Consider the following 24,541-nt stretch of genomic DNA (forward strand, 5'->3'; position numbering starts at 1 on the left):
TTCCATGTAAATGTAAACCTCACCATGCAAAAATAAAGCAACATGTAATACATCAAAACCACTCCCAGAGATCTCACCTAGGCCTGTATTTTACAGATGTGAACAAGCTGAACCAATTTGTAACCAACCTAATATGTCACTGTCAGTCTTTCTTTCTTATAATGTAAAACCCAAGCTAAAATCAACTTTGATCATGTACAATTCTATATTATTGCCACAAGCCACAGAAATGTATGCTAAAATCCACAAAACAGCAAAACAATAGCCATCCTAAATATTATTTAAGAACTTTGATAGTTTTAGCTGATATTTAGAGAGTTTTTCAAAGGGTTATGGTGGTTAAATTGCTGATTTTCTAAACATATGCCATGTCTATTTCAGACGCGTCACATCCATAACGGAATTTCGTCACATCCATAACGCTGACTTTTCCTTCCGAAACTCTGCATGAAATACAAAATATTTTAAACAAAGATTTTTTAATATTCACCTTGGACCCCTCTATCAAATGGATATCTCCATTTCGACATTAGGTTTACGATTTCACAGAGTTTGATAAAAATGTACAGTCACCCAAGAAAAGTGATACTTTTTCTGTCACATCCATAACGCATCTTTTATTGGCATTTTCTGGCATGCCCGAGATGTACTATGGGAATTGTTCTTGTTCTATCACTTCTCCAGTATGGTACAGCCTTAAAATATGCAACACCTGTTTAAATACTGGGAGACAATAAAACATGCACTGGGTCATTTGTTGCCATTTTGAGTTCAAGTGTCACGTCCATAACGCTGGAATTGCCCATTAATCTATCCAGCGTACTCCTTAGCTATCCCACCAAGAATTGTAAAAGAAAAGAATAGAACTCGGGAGGCACGGTGGTGTAGTGGGTAGCGCTGTCGCCTCACAGCAAGAAGGTCCGGGTTCGAGCCCTGTGGCCGGTGAGGGCCTTTCTGTGTGGAGTTTGCATGTTGTGTCCGTGTGGGTTTCCTCCGGGTGCTCTGGTTTCCCCCACAGTCCAAAGACATGCAGGTTAGGTTAACTGGTGACTCTAAATTGACCGTAAGTGTGAATGGTTGTCTATGTGTCAGCCCTGTGATGACCTGGTGGCTTGTCCAGGGTGTACCCCGCCTTTCTCCCATAGTCAGCTGGGATAGGCTCCAGCTTGCCTGTGACCCTGTAGAAGGATAAAGTGGCTAGAGATAATGAGATGAATAGAACTCATTTTAATTTCATATGGAAAAATAAACATCACTACATCAGAAATGGAGATTTGATAAAGGACTATGAGGATGGTGGCATAAAAGCAATTGACTTTGAAATTATGAATGGAATGTTAAAGATCAAATGGATCTGTTCCTTCTTAAGAAATGATGAGATATGGTTCTCGCTGCCTTCTCTTGTTTTCAACAAAGTTGGAGGTATTGAGTTTCAATTAGTATGTGATTTTGAAATATCCAAACTGCCCAAAAAACTCTCTCAATTTCACCAACAGGCTCTGTTATATTGGAAAATGATGTTCAAACATAATTTTAGCCCCCATAATGTGCCATTGTGGAATAATAGGGTGATATTGAGTCAGAGGAGGTCTATGTTAATGGAAGACTGGATGGCAAAACAAATTTGGTCTGTTATGCATATTTTGGATGGAAATGGAAACATTCTTGAGCTAAATGATTTTAATGCTAAATATAGTATGAGTTGCTCCAGTGAGACCTATAGGAAAGTCACACAAAATATCCCAAGAGCCTTTATCCAATTGTTTAAGAATAATATTTTGAACATACCAACTCCAAATTTACACAAAGTAAAGATAGATGGTCTGGATTTAGTAAACGAAAAATGTAACAAATTTTTAAGGCAGTACTTAGTAAACACTTTATCTCCAAGTATAACAAAAAGCTCACTCATTCTGAAAGATTATAACAATTCTGATTTATTATCTATTCGAACAAGACAGGGTTTCCCATACATAGACCATTGTGTGGCGCAGCGCCACACAATGGATTCCTATCGCCACACAATCAGACTCGCGATTTTGAAAATAAAAAAATTCCGTTGCGTATCGTTCCGTTCATTCATAGTGCTCTTTCTTCTCGTTCACGCGCGTGCGCGCACACACCCGCACACACAGAGACAGAAAGACAGAGAGGCATGTACACAGGCCTGCTGTTGCGCATATACCTGGACTGCAAGTAGTCCTGTTAGGCTAATTAAAAATAACGCAGCCTTCCCGATTCGCCTTCCGACCCCTTATTTTAAAAGGTAGCCTACGTCGTGCTCGTGATGAGCTTTATCATAGCCTTCTTGGCTTACAGGAAACGGACATCCCTGAGTCAGGCTATAAACCAATTTCGATGCATACAGTAGCAGCTTGACGCGAGGAACCGGCCTTATTGCATTATCCCGTTTATCCCGCTTCAGCATTCATGCAAGTTATTAATAATGGCTTGACATTCACAATAAATAAGGATTTCCCACTAGCCCAAATAAAATGTTATACTCGCGGGGATGCCTAGTTGATGCTATCTGAAGCATAAAATCTGAATATTTTAAGAAACATCTTTATTAGCTTTACTGGCAAAGTAGAATTGCGAGCGGGATTTCTCAGCTATGAATAGGGCAAGCACATAGAAATTCAGTATTCCTTTGTATATTTTTTTGATGTAATAGAAATTTTTAGTGCTTTGATGATGAAGAAAATGTACTTTTTTATCCATAGATTAAAACAGACCTCAGGAATAGGCTCCAAGGGGAACACCTGGCAGCCTGCTTACAAATCTCCATAAATGGTCCCGAACCCAATGACTTCCCTTACGATAGGGCACTTGAGTTTTTTTTCAGGAAGCCACGCAGAATTAAATGTTTTGATAGGGCATGCAGGCTTTGCACCAATTAGGGTAATGCGTTTTGATTATTGTTAGTTGCCTTGGTGTTACAGGGATGCAAACACAACCATGGTCAACAGAGTGAGGTAGCGTGGCGACGCAGACCCCCCACACACACACACAATATCAGTCAGACAACAGTTTCAACAAAACAGAACATTTATTAATTACTATTATTTATTAATTCAGTTCCCAATCCATCTTCAGTTCCCCACCCCAAAGTCAGTCCATCTTTACTCCTTTTTCTTCCTTTTCTTTGCCACTTCCTGAAGTTTGTGTAGTGCCTTGGATGTATGCACCATGAAGTCATAACACACACATGGGTTACACATTACCATTTGATCACTCGATGTTCTAAAATAGCAGCTAGTCGGGTGCTAACGGTTAGCATTTTAACTAAGCCAGACAGCCACAAGCTTTAATAAGACCAATTCTTGCACGTATAGAATGGTATTACGGCACTTAAATATTATCTAGGAACAAAAAACAAGAGTCATTAACCCGTGTAGACACTACGTTGAGAACATATACAGTCATCATGCAACTCCTCAAATAACATTACGTTTTTCAGGCGTTTTTTACCCCAAGGATAGGTCATGGCTAATATGGTTAGATGAAGGAGGCTAGGTTACGAGAGACAAAGTTAAAAAATATATATATATATACGGTATCTTGAAGAGAACTTGTTCCATGTTGATGGAAACAAAGGGTTTGGGATATGCAAGCTTGCTCAAAAGCAGCCTTCAGGTGAAATACATTATTTAAAGAGGTGCAAAGAGCAGCTTCAGAGGTTCCACTGAGAGTTGAACTCAGACCACTGGATTCAGAGTCCAGAGTGCTAACCATTACACCATGGAACCAAGACACAGCTGCAAGATTGTTTTTACCATCAAATTACTGCCATATAACTGACCTCGCTCTGGCAAAAAATTTAGCACCCACTTGGCCAAAGGTGTACACAAACCACCAATCCCGATACCCGGGAATGAATCAGGGACCTTCAGTCTTACGCTCTCCCTACCGAGCTATTTCAGCATGCCCTACAGGGTTTAACTCATGGCTTCTTCCATGCAGTCGGATACAGCCTTTGGCCCTTGTGAAATGTATGCAGCAAGCAGAAATTTGTTTTTGAGATCACATTCCATTATATTACATTATAGGCATTAAGCAGATGCACAACATCAACTCATCAGACTTGGAGGTAGACCGCCAGATTCAAGCTGCCACCAAAGCCTTCGGTGCTTTACAAAAGCAACTATGGTCTCGCCATGACATCAAGAGAACCAGCAAGTTGAAAGTATACAACGCCGCAGTCTTATCACCTCTGCTTTACGCCAACGAATGTATGAGGCTCTACGGTAAACACTTCAAGTATCTGACCAGGCTACAACTGCGACACCTGCATCAAATCCTCAAAATAAGATGGAAGGACAAGGTCCCCGATGTAGAAGTCCTCAGGCGAGCCAAAACAGTAAGCGTGGAAACACTTATCACAGCCTCCCAACTTCGTTGGGCTGGACACGTCTGGCGCACGCTTGACACGCGACTACCCGAAGCCGTTTTCTACGGAGAACTGAGCCTAGGAAAGAGGCTGACAGAAACAAGGAGGACAGAAACTGAGGTACAAAGAGGTTTGGAAGAGGAACATGAAGAATGCCCTCATTATCGATCAGTCTTTTAAAACTACCTAATTTCCTGACATGGGATCCTTGGCCTGCTTCTCCTTCTTTTGACGCATGTTTCAGGAAGCAGATGTTGCTTTATTGTTCAGTGTGAGCAATTGGGTGGAGGTTGGTGAGAAGTGGTTCTTCAGAGCACATGGTGGCTTTTGGACCACCATGTTGAAGAAGGGAAGTAGGTGTGCATCCTTCTTTCACATTGTTAAAGCTATCCATGCTGACTTTGCTCAGTAGATAGAATACGTTTTTGAGACTGGATGTCGGGATTTTCATCCCCCTGTGTAAATACTGTATGTGAGTGGGTCGAACTGTGGGCTTCAAAACAATAATCAAGAGAAAAGACATCTGTTCAAGGCAAAGTCACTGCCTCGTCACTATTTAGTGAAGCACCTCAGCAGCCATGACATTTTTTTTTCTTTGTCCAGTTAGCTCAGTTGGTTAGAGTGTGGTGCTAATAACACCAAGGTCACAGGTTCAATCCCTGTACTGGCCAGTTCTCTCCTTTACAGGTCCTGTTGTTGTCAGGACAGGGGAAGCCTTTTTCTGTTGAGGGAAATGTTCTGCAAAACAAGAGCTTCTCTGGTTGTTTTGCAAAATGTCAATCGATTCCTTGTATCTGGATGTGCCATTGAAATACAGTAACTCAACTGATTGCAGGACGCAGGAAATTCAAATACACGCATGAGATTGCCTCAAAGAGAAGCACTAATGAATCTCGTAAAAATCAGTGCTCCTTTTTCAATTCATCTAATTGTGCTTCATTTTGAAAGTAACTTTAATTTCATAAACTCTAAAAGGTATCTTTAGTTGCTTGAATCACTCAAAACCACTCCAAAACATAGCAATTACCGAAGGATCCAGGAAGGTAGTAGCCATTGTTAGGGTATGATACACAGATAGATGGTCTTTTTCTTTGTATTTTCTCTTCTCTTATTCACCACTAAATAATACAGTCATTAGCTAACTGCTTTTCCAGAAAGTCCATAGTGAGAATTCACCAGTTGACCACTATTTCATTCTGAGGGGACTGACTCAGGTGTTTTTCATTTAAAGTGCACAGGATCTGATCAGAACTTGAGCTCGTTCACAGCCCAACCCACACAATCCAATCTGGCAACAGAGGGTACAATGGATGGTCCATCACACCATGTGAGCAGACCAAGTGAGTTAAACATTGATGGGCAGTTATCACTCTGATTTGGTTCTAGGGGCACAGCCAATTATGCTTTCCATCCATCCATTATCTGTAACCATTTATCTTGTACAGGGTCGCAAGCAAGGTGGGGCCTATTCCAGCTGACTATGGGCGAGAGGCAGGGCACACCCTGGACAAGTCACCAGATCATCACAGGGCTAACACATAAAGACAAACAACCATTCACACCTACAGTCAATTTAGACCCACCAATTAACCTAACCTGCATGTCTTCAGGGGAAAACAGAGCACCCAGAGGAAACCCACACAGGCACAGGAAGAACATGCATACTCCACACAGAAAGGCCCCCATCAGCCACTGGGCTCAAACCCAGAACATGCTGGCTGTGAGGCGACAGCGTTAACCACTACACGACTGTGCCACCGCCAACTGTTCTAATGCTCCCCGAGCCACCATGTTGCACCCAAATCCAGACCTATAGTGCCCAATATCATTGAAGCTGTGATGGTACTGGAATAAACCTCAGATCCAAAATTGCAGAAGTGGACCATACCTATCTTGAAGAGAACTTGTTCCATGTTGATGGAAACAAAGGGTTTGGGATATGCAAGCTTGCTCAAAAGCAGCCTTCAGGTGAAATACATTATTTAAAGAGGTGCAAAGAGCAGCTTCAGAGGTTCCACTGAGAGTTGAACTCAGACCACTGGATTCAGAGTCCAGAGTGCTAACCATTACACCATGGAACCAAGACACAGCTGCAAGATTGTTTTTACCATCAAATTACTGCCATATAACTGACCTCGCTCTGGCAAAAAATTTAGCACCCACTTGGCCAAAGGTGTACACAAACCACCAATCCCGATACCCGGGAATGAATCAGGGACCTTCAGTCTTACGCTCTCCCTACTGAGCTATTTCAGCATGCCCTACAGGGTTTAACTCATGGCTTCTTCCATGCAGTCGGATACAGCCTTTGGCCCTTGTGAAATGTATGCAGCAAGCAGAAATTTGTTTTTGAGATCACATTCCATTATATTACATTATAGGCATTAAGCAGATGCACAACATCAACTCATCAGACTTGGAGGTAGACCGCCAGATTCAAGCTGCCACCAAAGCCTTCGGTGCTTTACAAAAGCAACTATGGTCTCGCCATGACATCAAGAGAACCAGCAAGTTGAAAGTATACAACGCCGCAGTCTTATCACCTCTGCTTTACGCCAACGAATGTATGAGGCTCTACGGTAAACACTTCAAGTATCTGACCAGGCTACAACTGCGATACCTGCATCAAATCCTCAAAATAAGATGGCAGGACAAGGTCCCCGATGTAGAAGTCCTCAGGCGAGCCAAAACAGTAAGCGTGGAAACACTTATCACAGCCTCCCAACTTCGTTGGGCTGGACACGTCTGGCGCACGCTTGACACGCGACTACCCGAAGCCGTTTTCTACGGAGAACTGAGCCTAGGAAAGAGGCTGACAGAAACAAGGAGGACAGAAACTGAGGTACAAAGACGTTTGGAAGAGGAACATGAAGAATGCCCTCATTATCGATCAGTCTTTTAAAACTACCTAATTTCCTGACATGGGATCCTTGGCCTGCTTCTCCTTCTTTTGACGCATGTTTCAGGAAGCAGATGTTGCTTTATTGTTCAGTGTGAGCAATTGGGTGGAGGTTGGTGAGAAGTGGTTCTTCAGAGCACATGGTGGCTTTTGGACCACCATGTTGAAGAAGGGAAGTAGGTGTGCATCCTTCTTTCACATTGTTAAAGCTATCCATGCTGACTTTGCTCAGTAGATAGAATACGTTTTTGAGACTGGATGTCGGGATTTTCATCCCCCTGTGTAAATACTGTATGTGAGTGGGTCGAACTGTGGGCTTCAAAACAATAATCAAGAGAAAAGACATCTGTTCAAGGCCAAGTCACTGCCTCGTCACTATTTAGTGAAGCACCTCAGCAGCCATGACATTTTTTTTCTTTGGCCAGTTAGCTCAGTTGGTTAGAGTGTGGTGCTAATAACACCAAGGTCACAGGTTCAATCCCTGTACTGGCCAGTTCTCTCCTTTACAGGTCCTGTTGTTGTCAGGACAGGGGAAGCCTTTTTCTGTTGAGGGAAATGTTCTGCAAAACAAGAGCTTCTCTGGTTGCTTTGCAAAATGTCAATCGATTCCTTGTATCTGGATGTGCCATTGAAATACAGTAACTCAACTGATTGCAGGACGCAGGAAATTCAAATACACGCATGAGATTGCCTCAAAGAGAAGCACTAATGAATCTCGTAAAAATCAGTGCTCCTTTTTCAATTCATCTAATTGTGCTTCATTTTGAAAGTAACTTTAATTTCATAAACTCTAAAAGGTATCTTTAGTTGCTTGAATCACTCAAAACCACTCCAAAACATAGCAATTACCGAAGGATCCAGGAAGGTAGTAGCCAATGTTAGGGTATGATAGACAGATAGATGGTCTTTTTCTTTGTATTTTCTCTTCTCTTATTCACCACTAAATAATACAGTCATTAGCTAACTGCTTTTCCAGAAAGTCCATAGTGAGAATTCACCAGTTGACCACTATTTCATTCTGAGCGGACTGACTCAGGTGTTTTTCATTTAAAGTGCACAGGATCTGATCAGAACTTGAGCTCGTTCACAGCCCAACCCACACAATCCAATCTGGCAACAGAGGGTACAATGGATGGTCCATTACACCATGTGAGCAGACCAAGTGAGTTAAACATTGATGGGCAGTTATCACTCTGATTTGGTTCTAGGGGCACAGCCAATTATGCTTTCCATCCATCCATCCATCCATTATCTGTAACCACTTATCTTGTACAGGGTCGCAAGCAAGGTGGGGCCTATTCCAGCTGACTATGGGCGAGAGGCAGGGCACACCCTGGACAAGTCACCAGATCATCACAGGGCTAACACATAAAGACAAACAACCATTCACACCTACAGTCAATTTAGACCCACCAATTAACCTAACCTGCATGTCTTCAGGGGAAAACAGAGCACCCAGAGGAAACCCACACAGGCACAGGAAGAACATGCATACTCCACACAGAAAGGCCCCCATCAGCCACTGGGCTCAAACCCAGAACATGCTGGCTGTGAGGCGACAGCGTTAACCACTACACGACTGTGCCACCGCCAACTGTTCTAATGCTCCCCGAGCCACCATATTGCACCCAAATCCAGACCTATAGTGTCCAATATCATTGAAGCTGTGATGGTACTGGAATAAACCTCAGATCCAAAATTGCAGAAGTGGACCATACCTATCTTGAAGAGAACTTGTTCCATGTTGATGGAAACAAAGGGTTTGGGATATGCAAGCTTGCTCAAAAGCAGCCTTCAGGTGAAATACATTATTTAAAGAGGTGCAAAGAGCAGCTTCAGAGGTTCCACTGAGAGTTGAACTCAGACCACTGAATTCAGAGTCCAGAGTGCTAACCATTACACCATGGAACCAAGACACAGCTATAAGATTGTTTTTACCATCAAATTACTGCCATATAACTGACCTCGCTCTGGCAAAAAATTTAGCACCCACTTGGCCAAAGGTGTACACAAACCACCAATCCCGATACCCGGGAATGAATCAGGGACCTTCAGTCTTACGCTCTCCCTACTGAGCTATTTCAGCATGCCCTACAGGGTTTAACTCATGGCTTCTTCCATGCAGTCGGATACAGCCTTTGGCCCTTGTGAAATGTATGCAGCAAGCAGAAATTTGTTTTTGAGATCACATTCCTTTATATTACATTATAGGCATTAAGCAGATGCACAACATCAACTCATCAGACTTGGAGGTAGACCGCCAGATTCAAGCTGCCACCAAAGCCTTCGGTGCTTTACAAAAGCAACTATGGTCTCGCCATGACATCAAGAGAACCAGCAAGTTGAAAGTATACAACGCCGCAGTCTTATCACCTCTGCTTTACGCCAACGAATGTATGAGGCTCTACGGTAAACACTTCAAGTATCTGACCAGGCTACAACTGCGATACCTGCATCAAATCCTCAAAATAAGATGGCAGGACAAGGTCCCCGATGTAGAAGTCCTCAGGCGAGCCAAAACAGTAAGCGTGGAAACACTTATCACAGCCTCCCAACTTCGTTGGGCTGGACACGTCTGGCACACGCTTGACACGCGACTACCCGAAGCCGTTTTCTACGGAGAACTGAGCCTAGGAAAGAGGCTGACAGAAACAAGGAGGACAGAAACTGAGGTACAAAGACGTTTGGAAGAGGAACATGAAGAATGCCCTCATTATCGATCAGTCTTTTAAAACTACCTAATTTCCTGACATGGGATCCTTGGCCTGCTTCTCCTTCTTTTGACGCATGTTTCAGGAAGCAGATGTTGCTTTATTGTTCAGTGTGAGCAATTGGGTGGAGGTTGGTGAGAAGTGGTTCTTCAGAGCACATGGTGGCTTTTGGACCACCATGTTGAAGAAGGGAAGTAGGTGTGCATCCTTCTTTCACATTGTTAAAGCTATCCATGCTGACTTTGCTCAGTAGATAGAATACGTTTTTGAGACTGGATGTCGGGATTTTCATCCCCCTGTGTAAATACTGTATGTGAGTGGGTCAAACTGTGGGCTTCAAAACAATAATCAAGAGAAAAGACATCTGTTCAAGGCAAAGTCACTGCCTCGTCACTATTTATTGAAGCACCACAGCAGCCATGACATTTTTTTTTTCTCTTTGGCCAGTTAGCTCAGTTGGTTAGAGTGTGGTGCTAATAACACCAAGGTCACAGGTTCAATCCCTGTACTGGCCAGTTCTCTCCTTTACAGGTCCTGTTGTTGTCAGGACAGGGGAAGCCTTTTTCTGTTGAGGGAAATGTTCTGCAAAACAAGAGCTTCTCTGGTTGTTTTGCAAAATGTCAATCGATTCCTTGTATCTGGATGTGCCATTGAAATACAGTAACTCAACTGATTGCAGGACGCAGGAAATTCAAATACACGCATGAGATTGCCTCAAAGAGAAGCACTAATGAATCTCGTAAAAATCAGTGCTCCTTTTTCAATTCATCTAATTGTGCTTCATTTTGAAAGTAACTTTAATTTCATAAACTCTAAAAGGTATCTTTAGTTGCTTGAATCACTCAAAACCACTCCAAAACATAGCAATTACCGAAGGATCCAGGAAGGTAGTAGCCATTGTTAGGGTATGATAGACAGATAGATGGTCTTTTTCTTTGTATTTTCTCTTCTCTTATTCACCACTAAATAATACAGTCATTAGCTAACTGCTTTTCCAGAAAGTCCATAGTGAGAATTCACCAGTTGACCACTATTTCATTCTGAGCGGACTGACTCAGGTGTTTTTCATTTAAAGTGCACAGGATCTGATCAGAACTTGAGCTCGTTCACAGCCCAACCCACACAATCCAATCTGGCAACAGAGGGTACAATGGATGGTCCATCACACCATGTGAGCAGACCAAGTGAGTTAAACATTGATGGGCAGTTATCACTCTGATTTGGTTCTAGGGGCACAGCCAATTATGCTTTCCATCCATCCATCCATCCATCCATTATCTGTAACCACTTATCTTGTACAGGGTCGCAAGCAAGGTGGGGCCTATTCCAGCTGACTATGGGCGAGAGGCAGGGCACACCCTGGACAAGTCACCAGATCATCACAGGGCTAACACATAAAGACAAACAACCATTCACACCTACAGTCAATTTAGACCCACCAATTAACCTAACCTGCATGTCTTCAGGGGAAAACAGAGCACCCAGAGGAAACCCACACAGGCACAGGAAGAACATGCATACTCCACACAGAAAGGCCCCCATCAGCCACTGGGCTCAAACCCAGAACATGCTGGCTGTGAGGCGACAGCGTTAACCACTACACGACTGTGCCACCGCCAACTGTTCTAATGCTCCCCGAGCCACCATGTTGCACCCAAATCCAGACCTATAGTGCCCAATATCATTGAAGCTGTGATGGTACTGGAATAAACCTCAGATCCAAAATTGCAGAAGTGGACCATACCTATCTTGAAGAGAACTTGTTCCATGTTGATGGAAACAAAGGGTTTGGGATATGCAAGCTTGCTCAAAAGCAGCCTTCAGGTGAAATACATTATTTAAAGAGGTGCAAAGAGCAGCTTCAGAAGTTCCACTGAGAGTGGAACTCAGACCACTGGATTCAGAGTCCAGAGTGCTAACCATTACACCATGGAACCAAGACACAGCTGCAAGATTGTTTTTACCATCAAATTACTGCCATATAACTGACCTCGCTCTGGCAAAAAATTTAGCACCCACTTGGCCAAAGGTGTACACAAACCACCAATCCTGATACCCGGGAATGAATCAGGGACCTTCAGTCTTACGCTCTCCCTACTGAGCTATTTCAGCATGCCCTACAGGGTTTAACTCATGGCTTCTTCCATGCAGTCGGATACAGCCTTTGGCCCTTGTGAAATGTATGCAGCAAGCAGAAATTTGTTTTTGAGATCACATTCCATTATATTACATTATGGGCATTAAGCAGATGCACAACATCAACTCATCAGACTTGGAGGTAGACCGCCAGATTCAAGCTGCCACCAAAGCCTTCGGTGCTTTACAAAAGCAACTATGGTCTCGCCATGACATCAAGAGAACCAGCAAGTTGAAAGTATACAACGCCGCAGTCTTATCACCTCTGCTTTACGCCAACGAATGTATGAGGCTCTACGGTAAACACTTCAAGTATCTGACCAGGCTACAACTGCCATACCTGCATCAAATCCTCAAAATAAGATGGCAGGACAAGGTCCCCGATGTAGAAGTCCTCAGGCGAGCCAAAACAGTAAGCGTGGAAACACTTATCACAGCCTCCCAACTTCGTTGGGCTGGACACGTCTGGCGCACGCTTGACACGCGACTACCCGAAGCCGTTTTCTACGGAGAACTGAGCCTAGGAAGAGGCTGACAGAAACAAGGAGGACAGAAACTGAGGTACAAAGACGTTTGGAAGAGGAACATGAAGAATGCCCTCATTATCGATCAGTCTTTTAAAACTACCTAATTTCCTGACATGGGATCCTTGGCCTGCTTCTCCTTCTTTTGACGCATGTTTCAGGAAGCAGATGTTGCTTTATTGTTCAGTGTGAGCAATTGGGTGGAGGTTGGTGAGAAGTGGTTCTTCAGAGCACATGGTGGCTTTTGGACCACCATGTTGAAGAAGGGAAGTAGGTGTGCATCCTTCTTTCACATTGTTAAAGCTATCCATGCTGACTTTGCTCAGTAGATAGAATACGTTTTTGAGACTGGATGTCGGGATTTTCATCCCCCTGTGTAAATACTGTATGTGAGTGGGTCGAACTGTGGGCTTCAAAACAATAATCAAGAGAAAAGACATCTGTTCAAGGCCAAGTCACTGCCTCGTCACTATTTAGTGAAGCACCTCAGCAGCCATGACATTTTTTTTCTTTGGCCAGTTAGCTCAGTTGGTTAGAGTGTGGTGCTAATAACACCAAGGTCACAGGTTCAATCCCTGTACTGGCCAGTTCTCTCCTTTACAGCTCCTGTTGTTGTCAGGACAGGGGAAGCCTTTTTCTGTTGAGGGAAATGTTCTGCAAAACAAGAGCTTCTCTGGTTGTTTTGCAAAATGTCAATCGATTCCTTGTATCTGGATGTGCCATTGAAATACAGTAACTCAACTGATTGCAGGACGCAGGAAATTCAAATACACGCATGAGATTGCCTCAAAGAGAAGCACTAATGAATCTCGTAAAAATCAGTGCTCCTTTTTCAATTCATCTAATTGCGCTTCATTTTGAAACTAACTTTAATTTCATAAACTCTAAAAGGTATCTTTAGTTGCTTGAATCACTCAAAACCACTCCAAAACATAGCAATTACCGAAGGATCCAGGAAGGTAGTAGCCATTGTTAGGGTATGATAGACAGATAGATGGTCTTTTTCTTTGTATTTTCTCTTCTCTTATTCACCACTAAATAATACAGTCATTAGCTAACTGCTTTTCCAGAAAGTCCATAGTGAGAATTCACCAGTTGACCACTATTTCATTCTGAGCAGACTGACTCAGGTGTTTTTCATTTAAAGTGCACAGGATCTGATCAGAACTTGAGCTCGTTCACAGCCCAACCCACACAATCCAATCTGGCAACAGAGGGTACAATGGATGGTCCATCACACCATGTGAGCAGACCAAGTGAGTTAAACATTGATGGGCAGTTATCACTCTGATTTGGTTCTAGGGGCACAGCCAATTATGCTTTCCATCCATCCATCCATCCATCCATCCATTATCTGTAACCACTTATCTTGTACAGGGTCGCAAGCAAGGTGGGGCCTATTCCAGCTGACTATGGGCGAGAGGCAGGGCACACCCTGGACAAGTCACCAGATCATCACAGGGCTAACACATAAAGACAAACAACCATTCACACCTACAGTCAATTTAGACCCACCAATTAACCTAACCTGCATGTCTTCAGGGGAAAACAGAGCACCCAGAGGAAACCCACACAGGCACAGGAAGAACATGCATACTCCACACAGAAAGGCCCCCATCAGCCACTGGGCTCAAACCCAGAACATGCTGGCTGTGAGGCGACAGCGTTAACCACTACACGACTGTGCCACCGCCAACTGTTCTAATGCTCCCCGAGCCACCATGTTGCACCCAAATCCAGACCTATAGTGCCCAATATCATTGAAGCTGTGATGGTACTGGAATAAACCTCAGATCCAAAATTGCAGAAGTGGACCATACCTATCTTGAAGAGAACTTGTTCCATGTTGATGGAAACAAAGGGTTTGGGATATGCAAGCTTGCTCAAAAGCAGCCTTCAGGTGAAATACATTATTTAAAGAGGTGCAAAGAGCAGCTTCAGAGGTTCCACTGAGAGTTGAACTCAGACCACTGGATTCAGAGTCCAGAGTGCTAACCATTACACCATGGAACCAAGACACAGCTGCAAGATTGTTTTTACCATCAAATTACTGCCATATAACTGACCTCGCTCTGGCAAAAAATTTAGCACCCACTTGGCCAAAGGTGTACACAAACCACCAATCCCGATACCCGGGAATGAATCAGGGACCTTCAGTCTTACGCTCTCCCTACTGAGCTATTTCAGCATGCCCTACAGGGTTTAACTCATGGCTTCTTCCATGCAGTCGGATACAGCCGTTGGCCCTTGTGAAATGTATGCAGCAAGCAGAAATTTGTTTTTGAGATCACATTCCATTATATTACATTATAGGCATTAAGCAGATGCACAACATCAACTCATCAGACTTGGAGGTAGACCGCCAGATTCAAGCTGCCACCAAAGCCTTCGGTGCTTTACAAAAGCAACTATGGTCTCGCCATGACATCAAGAGAACCAGCAAGTTGAAAGTATACAACGCCGCAGTCTTATCACCTCTGCTTTACGCCAACGAATGTATGAGGCTCTACGGTAAACACTTCAAGTATCTGACCAGGCTACAACTGCCATACCTGCATCAAATCCTCAAAATAAGATGGCAGGACAAGGTCCCCGATGTAGAAGTCCTCAGGCGAGCCAAAACAGTAAGCGTGGAAACACTTATCACAGCCTCCCAACTTCGTTGGGCTGGACACGTCTGGCGCACGCTTGACACGCGACTACCCGAAGCCGTTTTCTACGGAGAACTGAGCCTAGGAAGAGGCTGACAGAAACAAGGAGGACAGAAACTGAGGTACAAAGACGTTTGGAAGAGGAACATGAAGAATGCCCTCATTATCGATCAGTCTTTTAAAACTACCTAATTTCCTGACATGGGATCCTTGGCCTGCTTCTCCTTCTTTTGACGCATGTTTCAGGAAGCAGATGTTGCTTTATTGTTCAGTGTGAGCAATTGGGTGGAGGTTGGTGAGAAGTGGTTCTTCAGAGCACATGGTGGCTTTTGGACCACCATGTTGAAGAAGGGAAGTAGGTGTGCATCCTTCTTTCACATTGTTAAAGCTATCCATGCTGACTTTGCTCAGTAGATAGAATACGTTTTTGAGACTGGATGTCGGGATTTTCATCCCCCTGTGTAAATACTGTATGTGAGTGGGTCGAACTGTGGGCTTCAAAACAATAATCAAGAGAAAAGACATCTGTTCAAGGCCAAGTCACTGCCTCGTCACTATTTAGTGAAGCACCTCAGCAGCCATGACATTTTTTTTCTTTGGCCAGTTAGCTCAGTTGGTTAGAGTGTGGTGCTAATAACACCAAGGTCACAGGTTCAATCCCTGTACTGGCCAGTTCTCTCCTTTACAGCTCCTGTTGTTGTCAGGACAGGGGAAGCCTTTTTCTGTTGAGGGAAATGTTCTGCAAAACAAGAGCTTCTCTGGTTGTTTTGCAAAATGTCAATCGATTCCTTGTATCTGGATGTGCCATTGAAATACAGTAACTCAACTGATTGCAGGACGCAGGAAATTCAAATACACGCATGAGATTGCCTCAAAGAGAAGCACTAATGAATCTCGTAAAAATCAGTGCTCCTTTTTCAATTCATCTAATTGCGCTTCATTTTGAAACTAACTTTAATTTCATAAACTCTAAAAGGTATCTTTAGTTGCTTGAATCACTCAAAACCACTCCAAAACATAGCAATTACCGAAGGATCCAGGAAGGTAGTAGCCATTGTTAGGGTATGATAGACAGATAGATGGTCTTTTTCTTTGTATTTTCTCTTCTCTTATTCACCACTAAATAATACAGTCATTAGCTAACTGCTTTTCCAGAAAGTCCATAGTGAGAATTCACCAGTTGACCACTATTTCATTCTGAGCAGACTGACTCAGGTGTTTTTCATTTAAAGTGCACAGGATCTGATCAGAACTTGAGCTCGTTCACAGCCCAACCCACACAATCCAATCTGGCAACAGAGGGTACAATGGATGGTCCATCACACCATGTGAGCAGACCAAGTGAGTTAAACATTGATGGGCAGTTATCACTCTGATTTGGTTCTAGGGGCACAGCCAATTATGCTTTCCATCCATCCATCCATCCATCCATTATCTGTAACCACTTATCTTGTACAGGGTCGCAAGCAAGGTGGGGCCTATTCCAGCTGACTATGGGCGAGAGGCAGGGCACACCCTGGACAAGTCACCAGATCATCACAGGGCTAACACATAAAGACAAACAACCATTCACACCTACAGTCAATTTAGACCCACCAATTAACCTAACCTGCATGTCTTCAGGGGAAAACAGAGCACCCAGAGGAAACCCACACAGGCACAGGAAGAACATGCATACTCCACACAGAAAGGCCCCCATCAGCCACTGGGCTCAAACCCAGAACATGCTGGCTGTGAGGCGACAGCGTTAACCACTACACGACTGTGCCACCGCCAACTGTTCTAATGCTCCCCGAGCCACCATGTTGCACCCAAATCCAGACCTATAGTGCCCAATATCATTGAAGCTGTGATGGTACTGGAATAAACCTCAGATCCAAAATTGCAGAAGTGGACCATACCTATCTTGAAGAGAACTTGTTCCATGTTGATGGAAACAAAGGGTTTGGGATATGCAAGCTTGCTCAAAAGCAGCCTTCAGGTGAAATACATTATTTAAAGAGGTGCAAAGAGCAGCTTCAGAGGTTCCACTGAGAGTTGAACTCAGACCACTGGATTCAGAGTCCAGAGTGCTAACCATTACACCATGGAACCAAGACACAGCTGCAAGATTGTTTTTACCATCAAATTACTGCCATATAACTGACCTCGCTCTGGCAAAAAATTTAGCACCCACTTGGCCAAAGGTGTACACAAACCACCAATCCCGATACCCGGGAATGAATCAGGGACCTTCAGTCTTACGCTCTCCCTACTGAGCTATTTCAGCATGCCCTACAGGGTTTAACTCATGGCTTCTTCCATGCAGTCGGATACAGCCGTTGGCCCTTGTGAAATGTATGCAGCAAGCAGAAATTTGTTTTTGAGATCACATTCCATTATATTACATTATAGGCATTAAGCAGATGCACAACATCAACTCATCAGACTTGGAGGTAGACCGCCAGATTCAAGCTGCCACCAAAGCCTTCGGTGCTTTACAAAAGCAACTATGGTCTCGCCATGACATCAAGAGAACCAGCAAGTTGAAAGTATACAACGCCGCAGTCTTATCACCTCTGCTTTACGCCAACGAATGTATGAGGCTCTACGGTAAACACTTCAAGTATCTGACCAGGCTACAACTGCCATACCTGCATCAAATCCTCAAAATAAGATGGCAGGACAAGGTCCCCGATGTAGAAGTCCTCAGGCGAGCCAAAACAGTAAGCGTGGAAACACTTATCACAGCCTCCCAACTTCGTTGGGCTGGACACGTCTGGCGCACGCTTGACACGCGACTACCCGAAGCCGTTTTCTACGGAGAACTGAGCCTAGGAAAGAGGCTGACAGAAACAAGGAGGACAGAAACTGAGGTACAAAGACGTTTGGAAGAGGAACATGAAGAATGCCCTCATTATCAATCAGTCTTTTAAAACTACCTAATTTCCTGACATGGGATCCTTGGCCTGCTTCTCCTTCTTTTGACGCATGTTTCAGGAAGCAGATGTTGCTTTATTGTTCAGTGTGAGCAATTGGGTGGAGGTTGGTGAGAAGTGGTTCTTCAGAGCACATGGTGGCTTTTGGACCACCATGTTGAAGAAGGGAAGTAGGTGTGCATCCTTCTTTCACATTGTTAAAGCTATCCATGCTGACTTTGCTCAGTAGATAGAATACGTTTTTGAGACTGGATGTCGGGATTTTCATCCCCCTGTGTAAATACTGTATGTGAGTGGGTCGAACTGTGGGCTTCAAAACAATAATCAAGAGAAAAGACATCTGTTCAAGCAAAGTCACTGCCTCGTCACTATTTAGTGAAGCACCTCAGCAGCCATGACATTTTTTTTCTTTGGCCAGTTAGCTCAGTTGGTTAGAGTGTGGTGCTAATAACACCAAGGTCACAGGTTCAATCCCTGTACTGGCCAGTTCTCTCCTTTACAGCTCCTGTTGTTGTCAGGACAGGGGAAGCCTTTTTCTGTTGAGGGAAATGTTCTGCAAAACAAGAGCTTCTCTGGTTGTTTTGCAAAATGTCAATCGATTCCTTGTATCTGGATGTGCCATTGAAATACAGTAACTCAACTGATTGCAGGACGCAGGAAATTCAAATACACGCATGAGATTGCCTCAAAGAGAAGCACTAATGAATCTCGTAAAAATCAGTGCTCCTTTTTCAATTCATCTAATTGTGCTTCATTTTGAAAGTAACTTTAATTTCATAAACTCTAAAAGGTATCTTTAGTTGCTTGAATCACTCAAAACCACTCCAAAACATAGCAATTACCGAAGGATCCAGGAAGGTAGTAGCCATTGTTAGGGTATGATAGACAGATAGATGGTCTTTTTCTTTGTATTTTCTCTTCTCTTATTCACCACTAAATAATAGAGTCATTAGCTAACTGCTTTTCCAGAAAGTCCATAGTGAGAATTCACCAGTTGACCACTATTTCATTCTGAGCGGACTGACTCAGGTGTTTTTCATTTAAAGTGCACAGGATCTGATCAGAACTTGAGCTCGTTCACAGCCCAACCCACACAATCCAATCTGGCAACAGAGGGTACAATGGATGGTCCATCACACCATGTGAGCAGACCAAGTGAGTTAAACATTGATGGGCAGTTATCACTCTGATTTGGTTCTAGGGGCACAGCCAATTATGCTTTCCATCCATCCATCCATCCATTATCTGTAACCACTTATCTTGTACAGGGTCGCAAGCAAGGTGGGGCCTATTCCAGCTGACTATGGGCGAGAGGCAGGGCACACCCTGGACAAGTCACCAGATCATCACAGGGCTAACACATAAAGACAAACAACCATTCACACCTACAGTCAATTTAGACCCACCAATTAACCTAACCTGCATGTCTTCAGGGGAAAACAGAGCACCCAGAGGAAACCCACACAGGCACAGGAAGAACATGCATACTCCACACAGAAAGGCCCCCATCAGCCACTGGGCTCAAACCCAGAACATGCTGGCTGTGAGGCGACAGCGTTAACCACTACACGACTGTGCCACCGCCAACTGTTCTAATGCTCCCCGAGCCACCATGTTGCACCCAAATCCAGACCTATAGTGCCCAATATCATTGAAGCTGTGATGGTACTGGAATAAACCTCAGATCCAAAATTGCAGAAGTGGACTATACCTATCTTGAAGAGAACTTGTTCCATGTTGATGGAAACAAAGGGTTTGGGATAAGCAAGCTTGCTCAAAAGCAACCTTCAGGTGAAATACATTATTTAAAGAGGTGCAAAGAGCAGCTTCAGAGATTCTACTGAGAGTTGAACTCAGACCACTGGATTCAGAGTCCAGAGTGCTAACCATTACACCATGGAACCAAGACACAGTTGCAAGATTGTTTTTACCATCAAATTACTGCCATATAACTGACCTCGCTCTGGCAAAAAATTTAGCACCCACTTGGCCAAAGGTGTACACAAACCAACGAATGTATGAGGCTCTACGGTAAACTGATTGGATAAAATTAATATCATGGTGGGCTGTTCAAACTGCGGAAATAGTTTGCTCAAGCTACTTTCAAAACACTATAACTTTCCAACCTTAGAACAAAAAACTTTTGTAAGTCTTGAATAAGGTTCATCAATGTGTGTTTTATTGTTATATTTACTCTATATATTGCCCTCTGTTCCCCTTTAACAGACACTGTAGTCCAGGGGTCACGTCCCCACATGGGATCGCTTGACTTACAAATGGGATTGCAAGAGAAGCTCCTCTTTTGTTTCATTCATTTATTTTATAAATTAATATTAGAAATATTGATTATCACATCTGCCAATATTTTAAATGTTACTAGAAGCCACATTTCATTTAATAGACTATGTGTCATTTGAATCATTCTCACTATCCTGCCACGATACACTAGTGGAGTTCAGCTATAAAAATAGACAAACGTCCCAGTCCATGTGATTGATGTTAAACACAGGCTACATATTTTACTGTGCTCTTAAAATGTTCAAAATATTAATTACAAATGTAGGATGGTGAAGACTTTAGGGTCATTTGCCCAAAAAGTTCAGGAATGTCTGCTGTAGTCTATTTCTACACACACACTCGCCGCACACACTGAACACTTGTTTTGTGCATCAGTGCAATCATACTCCACTGATTATTCTCAGGTTCATATCACTCAACTGTGTTGCCATCAAATCCTCCCATTGCAGAGATACGACCGTCTAGTGTGCACACATACACACAACACTGACGAGAGTGCATGAGAATCACCTAAGCCCAGGTTCTTGTGATGGGCTCAAACCTTCTCACACTGTTTAAGTAATTGTCACCACCGAATCCTCTGATGCAGTACACAAAGTCATTCACATAAACCATCCCGTGATAGGCTCTTGGGCTCTCATCAGGGCATATCACACTGACCCAGAGATCCGCTTGCATATCATACGTTACTATGGCATAGTTGGGACTGTCATGGCTCCAGCCACCAATGGCTAGAAGAACGGCATTGGGCAGGCGAGGCTGCGTGAAGTCAGAACTGAGAGATTCATTCAGGTTGAGCCCATAGATGTTCTTCAGAACTCTGGTGATGATCGGCTTACATGCTGCATTATCTGTTACAAAAGCGTTGCTCCTCACATGTTTCATGAAGTAACTGTGCGTCAGTAGCTCCATACGCACCTTGGGCAGTAACACGCCCATATGAGCGTTCCGATTCTGCGGTGCATGTCTGACCCACTGTAAGATGGTCTCAAACACCACGTTCTCCTGTTTCACGTTCAGCTCATCATTCTCAATTATCTCACCAAGCTGCTCAACCGTCAGGTCCAGGAGCTCCTCAAAGACGTGCACTATCTTCTCAAAGTTGTGTAAGTGCCCTGTCACACTACGACGTTCTCACCAGCGTTCGAGTAACGTGTTGCGAAACGCAGAGGAACGTCGAGAACGTTAGAAAAAAGTTACAAGAAAGTTAGACGAGTGTCGGCAAACGTTGGGGAACGTCGAGGGACGTCGGCGAACGCTGAGGGTGAAAAATAGTTTTGGGTGTGCACAAAAATTCAGGACGTTCTATCAAAACGCTACTTACACGTTAGAGGAACGTTACACGAAAGTTTGCGGGCGTTACTCGAACGTTACTCGAAAGTCAGGACATTCCCTGGACGCTAGGCGGACGCCAGCCCATCAGGGTCGAGTGTCCAGCGCGTGCCTAGCGCTTGGGTAACGCTTGCCTAACGCCTGTGTAACGTCCATCGAACGTCTGTCCAGCGTGTCGCCAACGTTTTTCAGCGTTCGTCAGCGTTCGCCGAGCGTTCTTAACGCTCATGTAACGTTCTTTCAACATCTTTCTAACGTCTGTCAGCGTTCTGAATTTTTCCAGCGTCTGTGTAACGTCCAGAACATTACCTGGACGCAAGGCAGACGCTACCCAAACGCTATGATAACGCTATCAAAGCGCTGTGGACGCTATGAGAACGCTAGGTTTTGCTGCTATTTTGGACCACAAACGTCACCTGACACTGAGGGAACGTTGGCTGAGCGTTACCCAAGCGTTACAAGACATCGTTGACCTAGAAACTTAATTTGAAGAACGTCGACGTTCCCCGGCGTTTCTCAAATTTTTAAAAACGCAACCAAACGTCGAACAAAACGCTATAGTGTGACAGGGCCATAAGATAAACTGGAAGGCCTACTGCTTCAACATCTCACAGATATCAAAGTGAGGAAGACAGCAGATGCCAATGCAGTTCTCCAAACACAGCTAAGCCTTCAGGAATGCGCAGCGCTCATTCACCAGGCTGCTCACTGCCAGGTAATCAGCAGTGATCAGCAGCTCATGCACATTTTCCTCCGTGATGTTAACACGATATCTATACACATACTCCATGATCAGCTCCATCATCTTAGAGGAAATGTCAGGGACACTGTACTTATCTGGAGGGTAGCAGCTGTTAGTGAACAAAGTCGTGAAGTATGAGCTGCAGCAACACAGGATGATCTCATGCGCGTGGAACTCAGCACCATCAACTTTGATGAGTACATCACAGAGCTTCTTCTCGAACCACAGTTCATCGATGACATTGTAGCCTGTTGTCCTCGCGTCCTCGCCATTTATTTCTCTGCTTACTCATATTCAGTTCAGTGTGTTTGTGCTGATGGTACAAATGAGTTTTTAAACCCAAACTGTTTTTAAACACAAACAGTTCTAATTCCTTAAATATGTATGAATACAATATGGAGTGTATGTGAGAGAAACTCTGTAATTCAGGATAAATCTCTGTAAAGGGGGTTTGTAAAAACAGCTTTTAAAGCCTGTGTCCAAAATGTGTACATGTTCACTGTAAAGAACATTTTACTTCCCTGAAAAATGCCAGCTCCAGGGTGAAATGTCCAAATGCAATTAATTATATGTTAAAATTATGAAATATTGTTGAGGAAATAGTTATTTATTTATTTGATTGATTGATGTTTCTTTATTCAGGTAAATATCAACTTTCCATAATACATTATCATCTGTATATGATCACATACGGTGGCACGGTGGTGTAGTGGTTAGCACTGTCGCCTCACAGCAAGAAGGTCCGGGTTCAAGCCCCATGGCCGGCGAGGGTCTTTCTGTGTGGAGTTTGCATGTTCTCCCCATGTCCGCATGGGTTTCCTCTGGGTGCTCTGGTTTCCCCCACAGTCCAAAGACATGCAGGTTAGGTTAACTGGTGACTCTAAATTGACCGTAGGTGTGAGTGTGAATGGTTGTCTGTGTCTATGTGTCAGCCCTGTGATGACCTGGCGACTTGTCCAGGGTGTACCCCGCCTTTCGCCCGTAGTCAGCTGGGATAGGCTCCAGCTTGCCTGCGACCCTGTAGAAGGATAAAGTGGCTAGAGATAATGAGATGAGAATAATATTAACTAAGTTCCTATCTTTCACCAATTTCTTGATACAGGCCATTTAAAATATGCAGATCATTAATCTGACCTGTCAAGGTCACTCCAGGGCAAAACCAATGCTCCCAAATGAAAGCCCATATATGACTTCCTGTTCATGGTTAATAGTAACTATGGCCTTACCTTGTGCCGTTTTTGAGATATAGGCCATTGAAAATACATGACATAATATTGACCTAGGTCAATAGGTCAAAACTATAAATAGTCATTAAAACATGTTTTTCTATGGCAAAGGAGCAAGACTAACTCAAAGACCATGAAAAATGGTGGCACAGTGGTGTAAATGGTTAGCACGGTCGCCTCACAGCAAGAAGGTTCTGGGTTTGAGCCCAGCGGCCGGTGGGGGCCGTTCTGTGTGAAGTTTGCATGTTCTCCCCGTGTCTGTGTGGGTTTCCTCCGGGTGCTCTGGTTTCCCTCACAGTTCAAAGACATGCAGTTAGGTTAATATGGGATGGCCTTGGGCTGAGGTGCCCTTGAGCGAGGCACCGAACTCCTCCCCGGGCGCTGTTAGCATGGCTGCCACTGCTCTGGATATGTGTGTGCTCATTACTCACACGTGTGTGCAGTGTGTGTTCAGATGGGTTAAATGCAGAGAAGAATTTCACAAGTGTGTGATGAATAAAGTTGTTATTGTTCTTCTTCTAAATAGACAAAACTTTGACTTTTTGCTAGAGTCACCTAATTTTTTTTCCTCTCTCTCTCTCTACACCCTGTTTGCACTGTTATTGGAGATGCTTTAATCTCATTGTACATGTGTATAATGACAATAAAGGCATTCTCTTCTATTCTAGTTGAGAAGTTCAAGGTCATGTAACTCAGTCAAAATAGGTCAAGTCG

The 24,541-nt window shown here is 43.7% G+C and overlaps 13 non-coding genes and 1 pseudogene across 13 annotated transcripts; 6 read left to right on the forward strand and 8 right to left on the reverse strand.

Annotated features, from left to right (window-relative positions):
* Positions 1–3,677: 3,677 nt before the first annotated feature.
* trnaq-cug (transfer RNA glutamine (anticodon CUG)) lies at positions 3,678–3,749 on the reverse strand. Its single transcript has one exon. It is a non-coding gene; the product is annotated as a tRNA-Gln (tRNA).
* Positions 3,750–4,987: 1,238 nt separating this feature from the next.
* trnai-aau (transfer RNA isoleucine (anticodon AAU)) lies at positions 4,988–5,061 on the forward strand. Its single transcript has one exon. It is a non-coding gene; the product is annotated as a tRNA-Ile (tRNA).
* A 1,338-nt stretch (positions 5,062–6,399) lies between these two features.
* Positions 6,400–6,471, reverse strand: trnaq-cug (transfer RNA glutamine (anticodon CUG)). Its single transcript has one exon. It is a non-coding gene; the product is annotated as a tRNA-Gln (tRNA).
* Positions 6,472–7,708: 1,237 nt separating this feature from the next.
* Positions 7,709–7,782, forward strand: trnai-aau (transfer RNA isoleucine (anticodon AAU)). The gene has a single exon. It is a non-coding gene; the product is annotated as a tRNA-Ile (tRNA).
* A 1,346-nt stretch (positions 7,783–9,128) lies between these two features.
* On the reverse strand, positions 9,129–9,200 carry trnaq-cug (transfer RNA glutamine (anticodon CUG)). The gene has a single exon. It is a non-coding gene; the product is annotated as a tRNA-Gln (tRNA).
* Positions 9,201–10,441: 1,241 nt separating this feature from the next.
* trnai-aau (transfer RNA isoleucine (anticodon AAU)) lies at positions 10,442–10,515 on the forward strand. The gene has a single exon. It is a non-coding gene; the product is annotated as a tRNA-Ile (tRNA).
* A 1,350-nt stretch (positions 10,516–11,865) lies between these two features.
* Positions 11,866–11,937, reverse strand: trnaq-cug (transfer RNA glutamine (anticodon CUG)). Its single transcript has one exon. It is a non-coding gene; the product is annotated as a tRNA-Gln (tRNA).
* Positions 11,938–13,173: 1,236 nt separating this feature from the next.
* On the forward strand, positions 13,174–13,247 carry trnai-aau (transfer RNA isoleucine (anticodon AAU)). Its single transcript has one exon. It is a non-coding gene; the product is annotated as a tRNA-Ile (tRNA).
* A 1,354-nt stretch (positions 13,248–14,601) lies between these two features.
* On the reverse strand, positions 14,602–14,673 carry trnaq-cug (transfer RNA glutamine (anticodon CUG)). The gene has a single exon. It is a non-coding gene; the product is annotated as a tRNA-Gln (tRNA).
* A 1,236-nt stretch (positions 14,674–15,909) lies between these two features.
* trnai-aau (transfer RNA isoleucine (anticodon AAU)) lies at positions 15,910–15,983 on the forward strand. Its single transcript has one exon. It is a non-coding gene; the product is annotated as a tRNA-Ile (tRNA).
* Positions 15,984–17,333: 1,350 nt separating this feature from the next.
* Positions 17,334–17,405, reverse strand: trnaq-cug (transfer RNA glutamine (anticodon CUG)). The gene has a single exon. It is a non-coding gene; the product is annotated as a tRNA-Gln (tRNA).
* A 1,236-nt stretch (positions 17,406–18,641) lies between these two features.
* trnai-aau (transfer RNA isoleucine (anticodon AAU)) lies at positions 18,642–18,715 on the forward strand. The gene has a single exon. It is a non-coding gene; the product is annotated as a tRNA-Ile (tRNA).
* A 1,346-nt stretch (positions 18,716–20,061) lies between these two features.
* On the reverse strand, positions 20,062–20,133 carry trnaq-cug (transfer RNA glutamine (anticodon CUG)). Its single transcript has one exon. It is a non-coding gene; the product is annotated as a tRNA-Gln (tRNA).
* A 721-nt stretch (positions 20,134–20,854) lies between these two features.
* Positions 20,855–23,855, reverse strand: LOC132882521 (kelch-like protein 10; annotated as a pseudogene).
* Positions 23,856–24,541: the final 686 nt, after the last annotated feature.

Source organism: Neoarius graeffei, chromosome 3 (assembly GCF_027579695.1).
Source record: "Neoarius graeffei isolate fNeoGra1 chromosome 3, fNeoGra1.pri, whole genome shotgun sequence".
Taxonomy (NCBI): Eukaryota; Metazoa; Chordata; class Actinopteri; order Siluriformes; family Ariidae; genus Neoarius; species Neoarius graeffei.